Here is a 22,144-nt window from a genome sequence, read left to right on the forward strand (position 1 = left end):
CAATGCACGAGGGCTCCAATTTCTCTGTATCCTTGCCAACATTTGTCATTTTTCAGTTCTTAGAGTTCTTAGAGTGGAGAGCACGTCTACTCATTTGGAGACTGCCAGTGAGTGCTCAGAAATGGTGATGGAATGAGCAAGTCTGTGTAATTATATGCTGGTATGTGTGAATCCATGGATAACTGATGAAAGTGTGAGTCATATGATCAGAATGGCCTTGGCTAAAAACATTTAGGTAATTAATATTTGTCTTACCAAAGGCTTCAGTGATAATCTTGTGAAATGGGAAGAACTGGCAAAACTGGCCGAAGAAAATTTCACTTCCTGTATGGCAAACTTGAGTTTGCCAGAGCATCCATGGATCTGACAAAAATCATTCTTATAGTAAAATACGGTCACTAGCAAACCAGATCATCAGTTAGAACAAACGCTGCTCTAGTCCAAGAGATGGTGGCAGTTGACTAGTATAGCACAATAAGTGTGATGCAGGTGCTGGTGAGACCAAGGGCTGAAGGGATGACATGGAAGGGAGGCTGAAAGGAAAATAATTTTAAGGAAATGCTGTACTCAAAATAAAGCAGTATGGACACTGCCATTCTCAGACCCACAGTTATTGTACAGACTGGTTGTCTCAAGTGCCCATGGTAGCTATAAATTTGGAATATATAATGAATTGTATGTTTAGAGATAAATATTTAAAGTGGTATAATTTGCCTCTTTTTTATTCATCTCAAGCTCTCTGCTAAAATTTCTTATTTTAGAAAATGATGTTGTTCTTAAGTTCTCTGAAGGTCGTGGGTGATGCCTCATTTTATTCTTATTCAGGGTGTCTCTGAAGGGACAAAAATTCATCATTTGTGCATAGTCCTCTGAACATAAATTCTTCATATTTTTATTATTATTTTCTTTTTTTTGTTAAGCAGACTCAGGCCAGGTTTGAACCCACCACCCCTGGTGTATAGGGCCAGTACTCTAACTGCTGAACTACAGAAACTCAGCCTCCTTACATTATTTTTACAAGCTAATTTCCCATCACAAACTAGGGGTGAATAGCAACTGAGCTAACAAAGTAAAAACAAGCAAAAAATAATCTGAAATAAATAATCAAACTATGTGGGAATGACATTCAAGTTTGATTTATCCATGGTGTACCTATTTACAGCACCACAGGTGACCAAGAATTAACTGTGGAAATCGGTATTCTATACAGCTTCTATTAAAAGAATAAAGAAGATTAATGGTGAGCACCAATTCCCATGCTCCAGATAAACCTATAATTTTTAAAATTCATATTCTCTTTATGACAACTTAATTTGTATTAACAATACTTAGATCTTAGACAATATAGAAGTTGGCCCAATAGTGCAATTTGTAACCAGAAGAAGCAGGCAATCTGCAGTCCTGTTGTATAGGAATGCAAGGAAGAGAGATGTATTTATAGAAAAAAATTATGGTACTTCAACCCTGAGGATTCTAGAGAAAAAAGTGGGTTATTCTTAGTCTCCTGAGTTTGTAATACAAATGCACACTCTGGCTAGAAGTTAAATATGAAATCTTTAAAATATTATCTGTCGGCTCGGCGCCTATAGCTCAACCGGCTAAGGCGTCAGCCACGTACACCTAAGGTGGCGGGTTCGAATCCCCAGCCCGGACCCGCCAAACAACAATGACGGCTGCAACCAAAAAATAGCCGGGCGTTGTGGCGGGCGCCTGTGGTCCCAGCTACTTGGGAGGCGGAGGCAAGAGACTCGCTTGAGCCCAGGAGTTGGAGGTTGCTGTGAGCTGTAATGCCACGGCACTCTACCCAGGGGGACAGCTTGAGGCTCTGTCTCAAAAAAAAAATAAAATAAAATAAAATATTATCTGTCTACAAATTTCATTTATAATGTTTGGCCTTGTAGAGTACCTTCTAGAGAGCATCCAGGTCACTAACTAGAGGGACATGTGACTTCTACTGGAGGAGAAGCAATGTGGTGGCCTTACAAGTCAGAGGCAAGGGACCCTGGCTGCCCCACATGTGCTCTTGAGTATTTCCTGCTAGGCCATGTCTATCACTTACGTGCTTTGGCCACTCAATCTTGGGGCTCTTTCAAACACTCCTCACATCCTCCAAGAGTGGACTGTACTGTTTCATCTGCACCTGCTGCCCACCTACTCTTCCTATCTGACCCCTGCATTCACCTGTGCTCAGTATTTCTTTGTTGCCCTTCTGATCCATCCCCCATGCTCCATGTCTTCTTCTGGACCCTGACAGGTGGGCTTTAGAGGTACTTCCATTGCCCTCTGGCTTAGAGCTGCCAGATGTAGCAAATAGAAATATGATACCTATAGGTATGTCCCATGCCATATAGAATATTAACACTTCTCTGAAATTCACATGTCACTGAGTATCTTCTGTTTTATCTGGTGGCTCCCTTCTGGCTCCCCTTTTGTTTAACCAATGGGACCCACAGGTGATGCAAGGAGGAGGGTGCAGACGAGTATTTCCCTGCCCTGTTACCTCCTGGCCAGGTTGACAGGCTGGTCACATCCCTTAACAAGGTTACAGTTTCTTTCGGGCTTCACCCTTTCTTCTGGAAGCCTCTCAAGTTCCTTTTCACCTAGGGGAGCTAAATACTTCTCCAATGTCCACACTCTTTCTCTCTTCTTAATTGTATCTGGGCCAGTATCCTTGTCATTTTCCTACTTCTTCCTTACACATGCCACACTTTTCTAGTAGCACCTTAATTAAATGCTTCTTTACTTAAATGGCTCATATTTAATATGCTATCAATTTCCTCCCTAGACCCCTAAATAAATGATCTCTTAGAGACCTAGTCCTAAAGTTGTCTTGTGGTCATGGATGCCCTTGATTTCTCATGGCATTGGCAATGTTGATCCTTGGACTCTTACGTGAGCCATTATGAGCTGCTCTCCTTTCTCCAGCTGCTCTATCCCTGGCTACTCTTCTCCTATTTCCTGCCTCTAATTACTAAGGTATTTGCCAGGATTAGGCTTTGTTTTCTTTATATAATGTCTTTGATTCAGTGATCACCTCTACATAGAATTGTGATTTTATTCTTTTATTTGTCATGACAGACACCCATGACAAAATATTCACATGTATGACACAATGCCTTAAATGTACCCAGAGTGTGATTAGGAAATAAAATAATAGTTATGATGATTAATTTTATGTGTCAATTTGGCTAAGCCATGTTGCCCACTTATTTGGTCAAACATTATTCTGGATATTCCAGTGAGGGTTTTTTGGGATGAGATTTACATTTAAATTGGTGGACTTTGAGTAAAGTAGACTGCCCTCTATAAGTGAGTAGAACTTGACAAGCCAGTTGAAGGCTTGAATGAAACAAAACCAACTTTTCCCACTCAAGAGAGACTTCTGCAGCAGACAGCCTTCACACTTCAACTGCCACATTGGTTCTAGCTCCTCCTCGGTCTCCAGGCCATCAGATTACCCTGCAGATTTTGGACTTGCCAGCCTCCGTAATGCTAATGGAAAAAATTGACCTCTACAAAGGAATTTAAAGAGATTTATTTTGAGCCAGTGGAAGTTACTATGGCCCAGGAATATATAACTCAAAAAGTCTTAAGTGGTTCTAAGATGTTTGAACTAAAGTTTGGTTTTATACATTTCAGGGACACAGGAATATATAATTCAAGAAGGAAGTCTATATGAATAATGCCATAAATAATGAGTTTGGTTTCAATACCAATAGAAAAAGTTAGCAGATTCAAAGTAGACAGAAAGAGAATTTTATAGAAAATTCTATATTTTAACTCTATAATTATAGGCTGACCATTTGAGCTCTGAATTTTTCTGTTATTTCTCCATCAGTTTAAAAATGTGCACTAGAGGCTGGGCATGGTGGCTCATGCCTGTAATCCTAGCTCTCTGGGAGATTGAGGTGGGTGGGTCCTTTGAGCTGAGGTGGGTGGGTCCTTTGAGCTCAGGAGTTCAAGACTACTCTGAGCAAGAGTGAGACTCTGTCTTATTAAAAATAGAAAAATTATCCAGGCATTGTGATGGGTACCTGTAGTCCCAGCTCTTAGGAGGTTTAAGCAGGAAGATTGCTTGAACCCAAGAGTTTGAGGTTGCTATGAGCTAGGCTGATGCCATGGCAGTCTAGACTGGGGCAACAGAGTGAGAACTCTGTCTCAAAAAATAAAGGAATAGGGCAGCACCTGTGGCTCAAGGAGTAGGGCACCGGCCCCATATACTGGAGGTGGTGGGTTCAAGCCTGGCCCAGCTAAATACTGCAACAACAACAATAACAACAACAGCAAAAGGAATAAATAAATAAATAAATAAATAAAATTTTAAAAATGTGCCCAGGAATGATCTATTATATACACATGTAACCAACCAGAGTCTTAGAAAGTTTGGCACACCTTTGAACTTTTCCATTTACCACAAATACTTGCAAGTAGACACCACAAAACCACAGGAGTACCTTGAGGGGGCTGTTCTCCTTGTCTTTCCTAACTTTTAGAGGATTTGTTTCCCACTGTTTTTTTCTTTCTTAGAGAAGGAATTCACTGTAGGGTTCTGTGTAGTGGAGCTGAGAAACTCAGTCCCTTATTTGTCTGTCAAATGCACAGGTGAGTAAATTGAGATTAATTTGGGGAAGGAAAAGTCAATGGAGAAGACCCATTAGAATGCATGGCTAAAATCTCAAACCACAACTTCCTAGGGAAAGATAGCTCAGAATAAAGCAAGGATCATGTGCCAAGAGTCAGAGGTCCAAGGATCAGAAGGACTAATAGCTCAGAGCTGGGCATCTTAATGGAGCCCATGCCAGGACCTAGAGCTGAATTGAGACTAATCCTTTGGGGCAGGTTGTAAGTCTTCTCTGAGCTAAACATTGGGTACCGCTGATTGTTAATGGAAAAAAACCAAACTCTGTAAAATAAGTTAAAGAAGTTTATTCTGAGGCAATAGGAATGATTGAGGCCCAAAGATACAAAACCCAAGAAGCCTTGAGTAAGTGGTTCCAAGGTGGTCAGATTAGAGTTTGATTTTATACATTTCAGGGAGACTGAAATTATAGGTAAAATCATAAACTAATACACGGAAGGTATAATTTGGTTTGACCTCCAAATGGTAGGATATTCCAAAGTAGGGGCTCCTAAGTCATAGGTGGATTTAGAGGTTTGTTAATTGGCAATTGGGTGAGAGGATTCAACTTTGTCTAAAAGTCTGGAGTCAGTAGGAAGGAATACCTAAGTTAAGATGAGGAAGTTTGTTAATCATAGAGCAAGCCACAATAAATTGACTCAAAGTGATCCGTTAAGCAAATTGATGGCCTGTGGGTGCAACTTGGCCTTTGCCTTGCATGGCCTTGGGTCCTGTTTATAATTTAGTATCTCTTTGCTACAGAGAGTCTGATTGTCAGTCTTATGATCTCCATTTTACCATTAATGCTGGTCAATTGTTGTTTCCAATCTCTAAAGGGAAGAGGGTATAGGGAGTCATGTTTGACCTCCCTTTCATGGTTGGGAACCTAGTTTAAGGATTATTCTGGGGTCCCCTTGGCCAAGATAGAGTCTGTTAAGTCAGTGGGAGGCTTAGAATTTCATTTCAGTTGACACTTATTACATGAGCCAATTCTTAAAATTTCCCTCTCCCTATCTCTCTCTTAATGTCCAAATCTATGTGTATGTATACACAACACACACAAACTCTCTCACACACACATGTATCCTATTGGTTTGTTTCTCTGGAGAATCTTAAGAAAAGAGTGCCCCAAACTCTTTTGTGTGTGGTTAGGGGTGGGGAACAGTAGGCATTGACATGTGACAGTCACACATTCTGCAAATGTGTTACATCGGTTAGACTGATTGCAGATTATCAAATATTTAGGATGGTCTAGGTTTAACCACACAACTTTCTTTCTCTCCTAGTAAAGTGTTTCAGAATATGGGCTAACTAATAAGAGTGATGTTGTAAGGTATTACTATGCAAACTTCTTCCTACAAGAAATAAAATTCTTAAATTAGCTCAAATGACATACATGTGATCTCATGTTACAAGAAATTGACCCTCCTCAGACTGGCTACATGACAGGTGAAGCTGTTCCAGGCCTCAGATTCAGACATGAAAATGTCCAAAGGAAAAAGCTTGACTATCTCTTCTTGAGCGTGTTTCTGAGGATCTGGAAAGCCTTTCACACAGGCCTGCTTTATGCAGGTTTAGTGGCCAGCCTTGGGGCACATGCACAGCCTTGAAGTAGTGCCTGGCAAGGAGAGTGCCATGGTTAGTTTGGACAAACCAGGATCACCTCCTGAGCTGTGAATGGGGTTAGCTTCCTCTGGGTGCTGCTGGGCGATTCTGAGGCAAAGCAGGGTCCTATGGGGAAGGAGGAAACACATGCTGGGTAGGTAGTCAGCAAAGTCAGCTGAAGTGATCCCCTAGATGTGGGCTGACCTTTTCCTTCCTGGAAGCAGATCCTATTTTGGTTCTCTGCCAAAGGAAACATTATTTTCATATATATAACCACTGAGCATTTTTTTTTTTTTTGAGAATTTGCTTGTTACAGGGGTCTAAGGATGGGGTATCTCACACAGCACAGGACAATTCACTTGAAGCTCTCCCACTGAATATCTCTGCACTCTTATCTCTTCCTTCTCCCCCTTCTTAAATCCTTCCATTCACCTAAACCTTCACTGCCAAACATGCATGCCCTTTTCTATTTTAGGAGGGATGTCAATTCCTTTTCCTATCTCATGCAAAAAGCTCTGTCTACTTCTATGGATTTGAAGACCTACCTAAAAGCTCAGCTTCTACCCCAATGGACTTATCAAAGTATTCATTCACCAACTCGTTGCTGAGCAAAGAAAATTTTCTTTATTATCATTATATAGAAAAAAGCCTGTGAATCCTTCATCTTTTTCAAGCTTGTTATTTAAAAGGCTTCTTATGACCTACTTCCCTTGTGATTGTAATGGGTCAGAGTGCTGGAACTCTGGAACTCCAGTGTGGTGGAGGCCTTCTAATCAATAATAATCAATAGGCAGAGCCCTGACCTCTTTTCTGAGTTTGTATCTCATATGGATTGCTCCTCTCATTCAGGCAGGAAAGGCAAAGTCACTATGTTTAAAATTAATCTTCCATTCCAATTTCATCTTCTCCTGTTTCCTGTTGCTGCTAACAGCACATCATCCTCCCACCTGCCATTTTTGATTCTCTCTTGCTGTTTACATCAGTCTGGCACTTCCCCAAATTTGCTATGGGGATGTTAATGGAATTCCTGGTAGAAAAATGTTCTGTGGGCAAATGCCTTTAGGGAATCCCTATCATGGAGCATAACAATGAATGTTCAAATTTTAAAGACCCTGAGACATTGTAGAGAATGTTCAGCATTTCCTAGATTTATTTCATCATGGAATCATTCTTGCAGGAAATATCTGCTCATATATCCCAGGATATTAGTATTTTATCCAAGAAATGTCTAAATGAGAGCAAAGGGCAAAATCTTAATATTTATTGAGTGTCTAGTAAGTATCACACATAATGTAAGTGAAGTTGATTTCTTAAAATCCTGGTTCTACTAATAAAAGACCCCAAATGCCTCTTTTAGTAAACGTATTTAGACAGAAACCCAACTTCATGATGATGAAATCAAGTATAGATTTACCTTAACAGGTAAGTGATTAGCATGTATATTTTCTATATTTCTCCTTCATCTTTCTAAATGAAGAGTAACAGCTAGCTTCCTCTCCTTTAAATTGTCAAAGCCATTTGTGTTATATTTTACGCTGTGGTTTTCTATCAAATACCCCTAAAACTTATGGTCTTTAGTTTTAGCTATCATTTTAATGTAGGTAGAATTGAGTATTTGTAAGTTATAATTACTTTTTTCTATGTGGTGACATCAGACGAGGGACTCCAGAGTTTTTTTTTACCTTAGCACTCATTGTGTTGAATTCAATGTGCCAATTAAGTACCCATTTATTAGAATGTGAAATTATATGGGATAGATTCTTAACCTCAAGAACTATCAGAGAAAATTTGCATTTCATTAAACTTAATTTAAGTCTATATTATACAACAGGTAGAATTGCTCAATAGGAAAACAAATCAAAAGAGATAACCTGAAGCGAATTTATTATAGAAAGATGTGGAAGAGGAAAAATTAAAGTTGTAATTGGAAAATGGGAAGAGACAAAGGACGAATTAAAGTGAGAGTATTTTTCAATATTGTAGTCTTTGGATACATTTGATTAACATTTTTATTAAAGATGTATTCAAGCTGCAAATAGATTTAATTCAGGTTGACAAGATGGTTGATACAACAGTGGGAAGGAAAGATAAAGAGTGGATTGGACTGTTTTTATGAGACCCAAGAATTGGTCATAGAAAAGTCGTTAGTCATTACTTACAAAAAAAAAAAAATCCACATAAAACTTCATGGTGTATGTAGTGGCTTTTTAAAAATTAAACTACATCAAACAAACGAATATTTCTAAACAAAACCCAAGCAAATACAGAAATCTGAAAGCATTTTTCTGTTTAAGCCAGATGCAAAAAAGAGCATGGGGAAATCAAACAGTGAAGAGCATTCCTTTTCAGGATGCCTCTTGCTCGTGAGTAGTTTAAAGTCCAGTGGAGTGCACAAAAAGCTCTTTCATAAAGCAGGAAAGTAGAGAAAGTCGCTGTTGGCATTTCTTGTTTTTATTGAACTTACTGACAGTGTCTGTGAAAGAGAAGAAAGACCCAAGGAAATGGGTAGTTGAAAAGCAGGATGAGACAATAAAATAAAGCAGATGAAGTGAGCGGAGAAGCAGAGTTAATGCCTCTCACTTCAGAGAAATCAGGCAGAGGAAATTATCTCATGAGATTTGCCAAGCAGATGGCACGCTAAAGAATCTCGGGTTTCCCTGAAGATGGGCTTACTTCAGCTGAAGGTCTGGAGCAGGAGAAGGGCTTTTTCTGAGTAGAAAGTGAATGCGCTGTCTTCCCTCTCAAATGCTGCTAAAGAAACGTGGACGTGATGATTATGCATGGAAAAATATCAATGATGACTTTTGTTTTTTAACATTTCTAGACTTGTAGAATTAAGCAGTAGAAAATGTATATTGGCTACCTAGTTTGAGGTAATACCTGATTAAAATAAAAGTGTGGAATCAGGACTTCTTAGAGAAGTGGTTGATTCCAAGGTGTGACAGGGAATATACAAGATGAGCTGGAGAATCTTGTAGTTCCAGAAAGTAAGCACAAACACATCTCACACACACATGCACACACACACACACACACACAGAATATGATGAGGATGTGTTAAAGGCAGACAAGAGTCAACTGAAAGAGCTCCACATGGTCATCACTGGAAAATACTTTGAGCAACAAGATAAATAAAATATGCAGTTTTGGATTATAACCCAAAGAGGAAATCCATAAGTTTGAATACTTGAATAAGTGCATAAATGAAGGACAATAGACAAATCTTCCATGCAGAAGAATTTTGAACAATTTATTTCAACACTCCACCCTTGAGGAAGTGGAGCATAATTCCCAATTTTTTAAGTGTGTGCTGCGCACAGTGACTTTCTTCCAAAAAGTACCACACAGAAAGGGGGAATGGGAGTAAGTTTACAAGGGAGAATCCTGATCCATACTCCCTCAGCCAGCTGATCAAGGTCAACACCAATAGCAATCAGTCATGTTGACAGTATGGATGTGTTGTGCTGTGATGGCACTTCTGTGGTCTTCCTCCAAAACTCTATAGGTCCCATCTAGTCATGAGAAAAACATTGGATGATCCTACTAGAGGGACAATTACACAGTATATGAACAATCTTCCTCTAAACTTTCAAAATTGTTAAAAACAAGGAAAATCTGAGAAACACTCATAGCCTAGAGGACACGTGATAACTAAATGTTGTTTGATGTGTGGGATCCTGGAATAGAAGAAGAAGATTAGGTAAAAATCAAGGACACTTGAATAAAGCATGGACTTTAGTAGCAGTGTGTCAACATTGGTCGACATTGTGACAAATGTTCCAAATTAATAATGATAGTAGAGAAACCTGGTTGAGGGGTATATTGAAACACCATACTGTCTTTACAAATTTAAAATCTAAAATTATTCTAAAATAAAAATTTTATTTAACCATTAAAAAAAGTATTTGTGATGAATGCTGGCCCCTAAAGATGTTGGCTGTGAAATTGTTACAAGGATGTAATAGCTGATGTCGATAGACAAGCCTGTGATGTGAAACTTGGTTTTGTTCATAAGTTAATCAGCTTAGGTGAAATGTCTTATCTTTTAAATAGTGGAAACACTTCTGTACAAATTCAGCAAAGTTAGCAGTTCCAAAGAAAAAATGTGGAGGGGAAAATAAAAGGTAGTTGGGCTACACAGATGCAAAGGTACTATGTCATTTTATTTGTTAAAAAGTTCAAAATATAGACCTCCCATTTGAATCTCATTGCTGGGCCAGAAGAAAAAAATCCTTTTACCACAGGGACACTTGTACTACACTATTTATTGAAGCTCAATTTACAATCGCTGAAATGTGGAAATGGCCTAAATGCCCACCAACCCAGGAATGGATTAACAAGCTGTGGTATATGTATACCATGCAATGGTATTAAAAAAGATGGAAACTTTACATCTTTTGTATTAACTTGGATGGATGTGGAACACATTATTCTTAGTAAAGCATCACAAGAATGGAGAAGCAAGAATCCTATGCATGCAATTCTGAGATGAGGACAATTAATGTCCTAGTACATAGAGGGAGGTGGGGGATGGGGAGAGCTGAGAAAGGGAAGGAGGGAGGGGGTGGGGGGACAAGGGGTGTGGTACAGCTTGAGGGGCAGGACACAATGATAAGAGGGTCCTTATCTATCAAATGCAATCAATGTAAACTGTTTCTGTATATCCTCAATGAATCTCTAACAATAATAATAATAATTGAGGCAAAGCAAATCTAAAATGTTAGAAGTTGAAATGGTGATTATCTTTGGAGGTGTGACTGGCAGGGGCAATCAGGGGCTTTAGGGAGCAGACTGACTTTTTTCTTGGCCTGGATGGTGGTTACTACACCATTTTGTGAAAATTATTTGGGCTGTATGCTCATAATTTGTTCACTTTTCTATACGTATTTTGTACACTATAAAATAATTTATTAAAGGAAGGAAGGGAGAAGTTTACCAATGTGATTTTTGACATTTTTCTAAATATGGACTACCAGAGGTTCACAGTGGCCCAGTTAAGGATCTCAGACGTGGTAGTGCTATGCAGCTATTGGAAATGTAAGTTATCCATTTATTTTTTTCACTCATTCCATAAGTATTCATTAAACACCCAGTACTGGCACCAGGAAAGAATTACCCTATCTCTAAAACCATGCAGACCGTATGGGAAACAGACCTATAAATAAACAACCGTAACGTAGTATGATAATTGCTAAGATGGATGTGTGTGACCAGGCAGTGGGATTCTAGAAATGTTCTTTAGTTTCTTAGGGGAATCAGAGAAACTTTCTCTATAAGGAGGTAAGGTAAGTGAATACATGAGGAAAGAGTTCACACTTGGCTAAAAAGAAATGGCTGTGGGTATGGGAAACAAAGTGGCACGAGGAGGGATTTCCAGCCAGAGGAAACAGCTAGAGAAAAGTCACAGGAGCAGAATTGCTTTTTGGAAATTTCCTATAGTTTGGAAGAGTGTCAAGAAGTGGCGGGATCTGAGGCACTAGGAGGCAGCAGGAGCCAGGTGGGGAAAGGCCAAAATTCCATGCAGGAGGGAGGTGTCATGCAGAAGGTGGTGAGCTTTATGTAGTTAAGTAACATGACAAGAAATACTGATTAGAAAGATAACTCAAAGGTTGTGAAGAGGAATGCTTGGAGAGGGACACAGCTGGAAGTAAAAAAAAAAAAAAAAAACAGTGAAGAAGCTACGTAAGAGTGCAGGGCAGATGATAGCAGGTGGACAGACAGCGGCAGATAGATGTTGGCAGGTCTTAGTGAGGAGGGGCCAGGAAGGTGTCCACGAGGACATCAAAGGTACTAGTAACAATGGTGGAAAACCCCAAAGAAGAAGTGAGTTCTGTCTAGGGTATGTTGAATTTGTAACATCCAGGTGGAGACATCTAGCAGGGAGTTCAGGAATGGGGCCTAGAAGAACGATCTGAAACTTTGAGAGTTTTCGAGGTAGAAATATAGTTGGTAATTAAAACTAAGGTCTCAATTTACCTGTGGAGAGTAAGTATAGTGAGAAGATCAGCATGGATGAAGCTATTACAGATAAAAGTACCAAAGAGTTGAAGTGGTAGGAGAGTTGCTCAAATGTTTCACCATCTGTGGGTTCAACTCCTTAAGAAGGAAAGTCTGCTCAACTGTTGGTGTGCAGAATGGCCTCTGAGTGGGGTAGAATCCGGAGATTCAGAGTAGTGAGGGAATCAGGAGCTTGTGATAAGAGAGCACAGAGAGCAGGTAACTGGAGTTTAAAATTTTCAGGCTGGGTCAGTCTGAGCCATAAATAGAATATTAAGTTTCATGAGGGAAGGAGAATTTCACCTTGAATCTCCAGTAGGTTGGGCTGAGCATGACATATGGTAGGTGCTCAATAAATATTCAATGAATGAATGAGGTATTGCTGAAGTAGACGGAATAGAAAGTTAATGAATGGGATGAGGTCAAGGAAGTCTTTTGAAATTCTTAGAAAACTTGAGGAAGTGACTTTGATTTGTGTTTAACAGTACATGTCTCATACGAAAAGCAAATTAGTAGTTATTTCAGGAGGTTTCTATTGGATATGATCATATTCAGAAAATATTTTTACTATTTCCTCCTTTAGAGAAAATGATTTTATATTATGTATAGATGTCTATATTACATTCTAGTTAACAACATTCAGTTCTGAGGATTTCACTAGACTACAATATAAAACATGCTTGCTATGAAGTCTGTAATATCACCTATGATGCAGTCTAGCTAAATATTTAACTGGAATATGTTAAGCTTTTAGCTTTACCTTTCAATTCATAGGAAATGCAAATGGTATAACAGTAAACTAAACGATACCATAAGGAAATAACCTGTTAAATCTACAAGATGGCACATTATCTTTTATAGAACAATTGACCCAGTTTATTCAACAAGTCAGTGAGGTTTAAAAGAAAAAAAAAAAAAAAACCAGGGGATTCTGCTAGATTAGAAGAGGAAGCCTGGATTGGATCTTTGTTTGCACCAAGCAATTGCAAAAACATTTTGCAACAATTGAAGGTATTCAACTATGGACTGGGTATGAGAAAAATGAAAATTTATTGATGTAGAAAGGTGTGGATCATCAGGGAATAAAGCAGGATATAAAACATTATATTATAAAATATAATGTAATTTTTTTTGAGACAGGTTCTTTCTCTGTTGCCCAGGCTACAGTTCAGTGGTTTCATTATAGCTCACTGCAACCTCAACCTCCTGGGCTCAAACAATCTTCCTGCCTCAGCCTCCTGAGTAGCTGGAACTACTAGGGCACATGTCACCACAACTGGCTACATTTTCTGTCTTTTATGTATAGATGAGATCTTGCTATGTTTCCCTGGTTGGTGTTGAATTCCCGGCTTCAAACAATCCTCCTCCTTTGGCTTCCTAAAGTGCTCAGATTATAGGCATGAGCCACCCTGTCCATCCCAATATAATCTAATTTTTATAAAAATTTTATCTGTGCTTACAAATATATAAAAGTTCTGAAAGGACATATAATAAGCTCTTAACAGAACTACTGTCCACTTTGTGAGATTATGGTATTTTTATTTTCTTATCATTGCTCATTTAATTAAGACTTTTCTGTGGGCGAGATGGCAGACCAGAAGGATAGTTCAGCTGAGCTCTCCTAAAATGTCTGGGGAAAAAGAGAGAACCCAGCCATACCTCGCATGGGGACCTCACCCAGAGGTAGGGTCGTAGCTCAGAGAGCACAGTGAGGAGGTGGTGAGCTGGATACAGCATATGATCAGAGAGGTGGAAATCTGATGAATCAGGTAAATGATTGTGACCTGGGATCAGCTGCCCCCCACAGCCATCCAAGATGGGAAGAAGCCTTTCTGGAGTTTTCAGTGGTTAGGGGAAGCTGAGCGTTGAGTGGAATGCTTGAAAGAGTGGGCAGACTCAAACAGTATACAGCAACCAGATTCAAATGCAGGTTGGAGTGGATTTGCCATAGGTTTGGTGGCTGGCAAGGCAGCCATACTGAGAAAGTCTTGGCAGCCAGGGGGCTGCCATTGTGGGAAGGTTTTAAGAAGGTCTTAGAAGAGGCCTAAAGCATGGCTGTCTTGCTGTCTTAATTCTGCCTACTGGGATCAGAACTCCACTCTTGGGACAGTATGAGGGACTCCTGCATCCCATGGGAACAGAAGTCAAGGAGCACTGTGAGACCTGCCCATGAAGGATTCTTGTGAGCTTTAAGATCCCAACCTGGCTGGATCTGAATGCTGAGGAAACAATCAAGTGATCACTGAAGGCAACTAAGTTAGGTAAAAGGACCATAGAGGTTGTGGGCTGTGCTTTCCACCTCCTAAAAAACCCACAGCGCCACCTTCTGTACTGATGACATATTGCAACATGTTGCCATCAGAACAAGGACTCTTATTTTTTTGAGACTGAGTCTCACTTTATTGCCCCCAGTATTGTGGCATCATAGCACAAAAGAAATAACAAAAATTAAATCAGAAATTAATGAAATTGAAAACAAAAGAATCATTCAGAAAATTAATGAAACATACAAAGGGGGTTGGGAAATGAGGAGGTGGGGGAGATGGGAGGAGGGAGGGGGATGGGAGTCACAGGGTACGGTACACCTCTTGGCCGCAGGACACAATTATAAGAGGGACTTTAACAAATTGCAATCAGTGTAATCTAATTCTTTGTACCTTCCATGAATCCCAAACAACAAGAAAAAAAAAAAAAAGACTTTTCTCTGGATCTGTAAACAGTGCAAAATGAAGACAAATAAAAATATCCCGACTTGAAAGTGACTAAGTAGTACTGACACCTTCATAAATCTGAATTTGAACTTAGATACTCACAGGCCAAATATATATCTGCTAAAGTCCTACCACTTATTTATTTCATTTTTATTTTATTTTTTTGCAGTTTTTGGCCGGGGCTGGGCTTGAACCACCACCTCCAGCATATGGGGCTGGCACCCCACTCTTTTGAGCCACAGGCTCCACCCAAGTCCTACTTTGATAAAATTAATGGAAAAGAGTTTTTAGAAAGCAATTATTTAGTACTGGGAAAATCTTTATCTTTTGGAAAATTGGTGTTGGTTTCATAAACAGTTTTTACTTTTTTTTTTTATTGAATGGTAACTATGTACATTAATGCCCTTCTGGGGTACAGTGTGGGGGTTTCACATGCAATCTGAAATACTTCCATCAAACTGGTCAACATAGACTTCATGTCATTTTCTCAGTTATTGCTTTAAAACGTTCACATTCTACTCTTAGAAAGATTCACCTGTACCCCATAAGAAAAACCTCAGAAGTGATCCAACAGTTTTTACTTATTATGTAAGACCTAGAGATAAGGATCCCATATCAAAATACGTATTTTCTGTTTCTAAATCAAGCAAACATTGCCATGGAATGAACTATGATCCGATAAACGTTTAAATCTGGCTCCCTCTAGTGGAGGAGAAGAGAGTGTTACTCCCTTTTAAACGGAATTTCAAAAAGCAAATACTGTACTGTATAGGAAAAGGATTCACGGGTGAGAGTTTTCTATTCCTTATTCATATATGAATATTAAAACTTGTTAATCTCACTAGTTACAAATCAGCCACCACCTACATGCTACCCTCCATTTCAAATAGAGCTAATGTTTAATTCACCCCCAAGGCAAAGAAAAACGTGACATTTACATTCAATTGACCCCTTGATGGGGCAAAGGATGCTGCTATGAATTTAGGCTTTCAGAACTGGAGGGAATCCACAGAGATCCTCCAATCCAATTGTTCATTTTTCTGGTTAGAAAGCACAGGTGCAGAGAGAGGAAGTGATTTCCTCAAATAAAGCAATTATGAGATCTTCAATATGAATGTGATCATAAATTCTATATGATAGATTTAGATTTATCTAACATTTTACAGTGATTAGTGCATCAAGTTAATAAGGATTTCTTGATTGCCTACTGGGTGTCAAATACCAAGAAATACACAAAATGTGTAAAATGCAATCTTTGTTCCTCAAAGACCTTATTATTAATTAAATCGTATGAACGATGATTCCACGTTAGACACAGTGGCTAGGTCTGCAACTTCAAATGGTCAATTAAATGATGTTTTTCACATTAGTAAGTATTAATTCTTGACAGATGATTGATAATTTCTTTGTATAGTCAATTTTCTTGATTTCTTGATTAGGTGTTGGCTCCTATGCAGTTGACTTTGGGGTTTGGCTGTCTTTCAGAACTGGAAATTGGGTGACTTTGAGTGAGAAGCAAGTACTGTGAATGTTGGGGGAGGGTTTCAAAATTGTGTTTTTGTTGTTCATGTATAAAATGACTTTGGATTGTGCTGGTAAATCATCTATAGTTGCTTTTGAATGGAAATGCCTGAATCTCCATAAATTCATCTTTTCCCTGGAAAACATATCTGAGCATCTGGTTTGTTCATTGGTGCCACCATCTCAGCCTTAAACCCACCTTGCAGTCCTAAGATGCCTGTGCAAGTCTTTTGTAATCAATTCAGTGTGTTACTTTTACCTAACACAGCCCTTACACACCTGTATGTGCTTATAGACCTTCTCCTAAGAGTTACCCAGTAAGCAGAGAGAGAATGGGATCCTGAAGCCAATCTAACTATATTTCTTGAACTCTTCTACTGATCACTTACTCTGCTGCCCCAAGAAACAATAATAAGTTACCGTTAATATGAAGGAAGTACATTGTAGTGATTGGCACAGGCAGTGTCACCTGTAGGGGGAAGGCGCTACTTAACCTTTTTGTGCCTCACATTCCCCATAGGTTGTTGAGATGATTAATGAGTTAATACACATGAAGCCATTAGAACATATCCTGGCACATACATAGTAAGGATGTGTATGTGTTCACTGACATTATTACTTGATTTTTATATAATATGTGCAAGGAAAACTAATCTGGTGTTTATAAATTCTAAGAAAGGTCACGAAAGGTGACACAAAATGAGAGATGACTAGATAAATACCACCTCATGCTGGCTCTACACACGGATGTTAGGAAATTATTCTCTGGGGAAAGTGAGCTTCTTTAGTAACCACAGGCACCAGGGTGAGATATCTTAGTTCTAATCCAATGAACTAAATGTCAGTTCCCCACTGGTCTCCTATCTTCTGCTCAAAAGATATAAAAGTGTTATGGAAATGATTTTTAAGACCATCAATGGAGGAAAAAAAAAAATCTTAGTTTCAAAAGTCAAAGAGTATGTATTTGAGCACACAGTATTTTTCTTCTTCCTGCAACATCTTTAGAAATTATTGGCTTTTCTATTTCAAACTTATTGGTGATTCTTGGGTTTTGGCAACAAAGGAGAAGTGCAACTGAACAAAAGAATCTGTGTTCTTAACACTTATGGTGTACCAGTAGGTCTCTGCTCAGTGCTTCTCTCCAGGTTTTGTTTTGTTTTGTTTTTCAGATTAATATGAGGATACAAAGGATTAGATTACATTGTTTCCATTTGTTAGGGAAAGTCCCTGTTGTAGTTGTGTCTGTCACCCAGCAGTTGTGCCTTTTACTTTTATATTCCACCTGTTAGGTGGGAGCACACCAGTCACCCGCCCTCCTCCCCTCTCCCTCTTTCTCTCCTCTTCCCCTAACTTGAATTTAATTGAGGTTTTCTCTTGTGTGTGCATATATTTGTTTGTCTATTGGCTTTGTGTTAGTATTGAGTACATTGGATACTTGCTTTTCCGTTCCTGTGATACTTTACTAAGGAGAATGTTCTCAAACTCTATCCTGGTGAACACAAAAGATGTAAAGCCTCCATCTTTTTTATGGCTGAATAGTACTCCATGGTATACATATACCACAGTTTATTAATCCATTCCTGGGTTGATGAGCACACCTTCTTGATTGTAAACTGAGCTGTGATAAACAATATAGTGCAAATGTCCTTATGATAAAATGATTTTTTTTCTCCTAGGTAGATACCTAGTAAAGGGATTGCAGGATCAAATGAAAGGTCTATTTTGAGTTCTTTGAGGAGTCTCCATACTTCTTTCCAAATAGGCTGTATTAGTTTGCAGTTCCACCAACAATGTAAAAGTGTTCCCTTCTCTCCATGTCTATGCCAACATTTGGAGCTTTGGGACATTAGGATATGGGCTATTCTCACTAGGGTTAGGTGACATCTTAAGTCACCAGGTTTTGATTTGCTTTTCTCTAAGGATTAGCGACTATGAGCATTTTTTCATGTTTGTTGGCCATTCATCTGTCTCCTTTGGAGAAGTTCTTTTCATGTCTCTCACTCAGTGGTAGATGGGATTGTTTGCTTTTTTTCTGTTCAGTAATTTGAGTTCTCTGTAGATTCTAGTTATCAACACTTTGTTAGATTCGTAACATGCAAACATTTTTTCCCATTTGAAAGGTTGTCTGTTTGCTTTAATTATTGTGTCCTTAGCTGTGCAAAAGCGTTTTAGCTTAATTAAGTCCTATTTACTTATTTTTATTCTCTCTGAAGATTTTCTGCCCTATGAAATATATTCCAGAGCTGAGACTCATTTTGAGGTTGAACAGTACCTCATTTTCATCAAGGTAGATGTAAATGTGATTATTGTAAATGACTAGAGATTTTTTTTCCTAAGCATTTATCTTTTGAAACTCAGAGGAGACTTAATTAGCTATTTTCTCATTTTATATCACCAATGTCTCCTATTCTCCATGGCTCAGAAATCAAACTGAGCTTGAGTTAAAATCCGTTTTCCCAGGATGTTTTTGAAAGATTAAAAGACTAATTGGCTTACAGCATATTCTTAGCTCATACAACAGGTTGAGTTTTAGATGTTTAATCATCTGTGTTGCTGTATGGTTGTTGCGACCGCATAAATGATCATGCAAGACACAGATTGACAGTACACGCTGCAAGAGGTGAGGCTAACCATAGGTGCAGGATAGCCCTGAGCACTTCTTGCAGAGTCCTTTTATTGAGAAGATACATAATAGGTGGAAAGATTACTAAGCAAAGACATGCAGGGGCTGCGTGCTCGGGGAAATGATCTCATAGGTGCCAGCAGAGTATGTACTCAAGGAAATGATCTTCAAGGGTGGTAAGGAAATGATTTTCAATATGCTAAATGCAATTTTTCTCCACTAAACCTTTAAGGAACTGTCATAAAATGCTTAATGTTTAACAATAGCCTTACTACTATAGGATTGAACTTTGCTCCTCCAGAATTGCTGAGTTACTTGGTGGCTTGCCTTCCAAGTCACAAGAGATTTCCAGGTTTGCTAGGAGAAGGTCTTATTCTCAATAATTCCTCAGATGAGTTATGATATTGGTGACTGTTGTATAAGTATGATGTTTAATCCTCTCTATATGGTATCTATCCTATTACTGAAAAACCCAAACTTTCTATGAACTATTTTTGCTTAGTGCCTATGATCTCACCAGAGCAAATCACCATTTCACCATAAGTACCTTGTCATTATTAATTTGGGATTGCACACCATGCCACCGCTTGCTGCAAGCTCATTTGGCATTACTAAATGGATGATATATACCCCATATTCATTCTGCTGCAAATTAGCAATGAATAAACCCATTTCAATGACAGGCTGCTGGGCTTCCTGCACTACAGTGTGAGGAACTCTGCTAACCTCCTCAGGAAAAAAAAAACTGGTGAAAATTACTAAAAACAAACAAACTTAAAGCCCCTGGAGATAGCCAGTCTTAAGGGAAAATAGCAAATGAAGAAACATCTATTTAAGAAAATCTGGCTTGTCTCAGTGGCTCACACCTGTAATCCTAGCACTCTGTGAGGCTGAGGCAGGTGGATTTCCTGTTTAGGAGTTCAAAACCAGCCTGAGCAAGAGACACTGTATCTACTAAAAACAGGAAAATTAGCTGTGAGTTGTGGCAGTTGCTTATAGTCCCAACTACTTGGGAGGCTGAGGCAAGAAGATCTCTTGAGCCCAAGAGACTGAGGTTGCTGTGAGCTATGATGATGCCATAGCATTCTATCCAGGGCAACAGAGTGAGACTCTGAAAAAATACAAAAAAGAAAAACAAAAACAAAAGAAGGAAAGGAAAGGGAAGGAAGGAAGAAAAACTTGCAAAAATTTGGTAAGAAATGTAGGTGTCTATGGTATCCGATCCAAGTAATCCAAGTCTACTCACTCCTTCCTCCTTTGCAGCTGAACAAGGCAGAAACTTTGCATCACACTGCTGTAGCCAAGAAGCCAGGGATACCTCTCCCTCCAGCTCCCGGTTGGAAGACTTTCCTTCCAGGAGGAGCAGGACTTTAGCATTTCTCATCCTGACCCCAGCTGTCTATTGCTGAGGTTAAATACTAGGTGAGTTCTGTCGATAAATGCGATCTCCCTTCCTTCTATGCCTCACTCATGGAATGGGGACTGTATCTTGGGCATGGGACACTAGGAACTTTGGGGTTCCAGTCCTTCTTACCTCAGTTCATGAATGATGGTTCTGTGCGAAGTGAGACAAGCTCAGACTGCTGTTTCTACCCTCTACCGAGCATTCAGATACTAGACTAGAGCTGTCATTCAGAGAGAAGCTTGCCTCATCTTTATCCCTAGCCCTAGAGCCCTGGATCAGAGATTTGCCTGTTGGGATAAGCAGGCCACCAAGCTGATAGCTCTCAATCTCTGCCCAAGGGAACTGGGACCATGGAGAAGTATAAGTCAAAGGATACTCTCAAGAACAGTGGAGATTCTGGCGAAAGGCACTGGGATGCAGATTTGTAGTTAATAAAGACAGAGCCTAAACTGTAGGGTGGCTAGTTTGTGGGAGATAACCAGAATAAGACAGCTGGGAGCAGCTCTTCTGGGTTGTGAACAAATATCAAGTCCTGACCTCAGAAACCATTTCTTCAAAGGAGTCATAATTAGAATGAATTAGTTCATAAAGCTATTTATGCCTCCAGGCTATTTTGAAAACCGTAAAGTAATCAGGCAGCAATTAGTGGAGTTTAACAGGGAAAGAAAGAAGGAGAGCCCTACCAATACCAGATCATCCAGTTATCCCAGGGTTACTGTAGGCAAGCCCAAAGCCATGTCTTCCTGGGGAGCAATATCAGAGGCTTAACAATGTAAATGTGTCTGTGTAGAGGTGAAACTTCACTAAAGTAACCCAGTTACTCCCCCCCCCAAATTAAATAAACATAATAATAACGGCCCAAGGGAAGGGAGTCTCTAGTATTCACAATTGCTAAAATACATTATCTCAAATGTCCAATTTGCAACAAAAAATCATGAGACAAACAAAAAGGCAAGTGTGACCTATTCATAGGAAAAATAAGCCAGCAGCAGAAACTGCCAGTGAGAGCAACCAGATATTAGATTTAAAAGAAAAACACTTCAAAATAGTCATTAAAAATACTTTCATAGAACGAAACAAAAGCCTTAAAGCAAAGGAAGCTATGATGACAGAACTGCATCAGAGAGAAAATAATCAATAAAGAGATAATAATTTAATATGTGTATATAAAAAGAACCAATGGAAATTCTGGAAGCAAGTAGTTTGAGAATTAAAATAAATAACTCAACAGTAGAGAGGCTTAATAGTAGCTTTGAACTGGGAGAAAAATTATGATGTAAACTGAAGAACAGAGAGGAAAAATGTGAAGAAAAATTAACACTGCTTCAAAGAAATAGAAAATGTCATTAAATATACCAATATAATGGGAAACCATAAAGAGAGGTGGGAGAGAGGAGAAGAAATGAAGGAAAAGAAATTATGGCTGGAAGCCTCCCAAATTTACTGAAAAACAATAACCTAACAATATTCAAGAAGCTCCGGGAACTCCAAGTAAGTGTTACAAAAACAGATGCATCATACTAAAAATGCTAAAAGTCAAAGACAAAGAGAAATTCTTGAAAGCAGTGAAAGAACAACTTATCCCTTACAAGGGAACCCCAATAAGATTAACAGTAAATTTATGAATCAAAACAATGGAGATCAGAAGGCAGCAGAAGGATATA

The sequence above is a fragment of the Otolemur garnettii genome, unplaced genomic scaffold (genome assembly GCF_000181295.1).
Source record: "Otolemur garnettii isolate 467f Iridium unplaced genomic scaffold, OtoGar3 scaffold00006, whole genome shotgun sequence".
Lineage (NCBI taxonomy): Eukaryota > Metazoa > Chordata > Mammalia > Primates > Galagidae > Otolemur > Otolemur garnettii.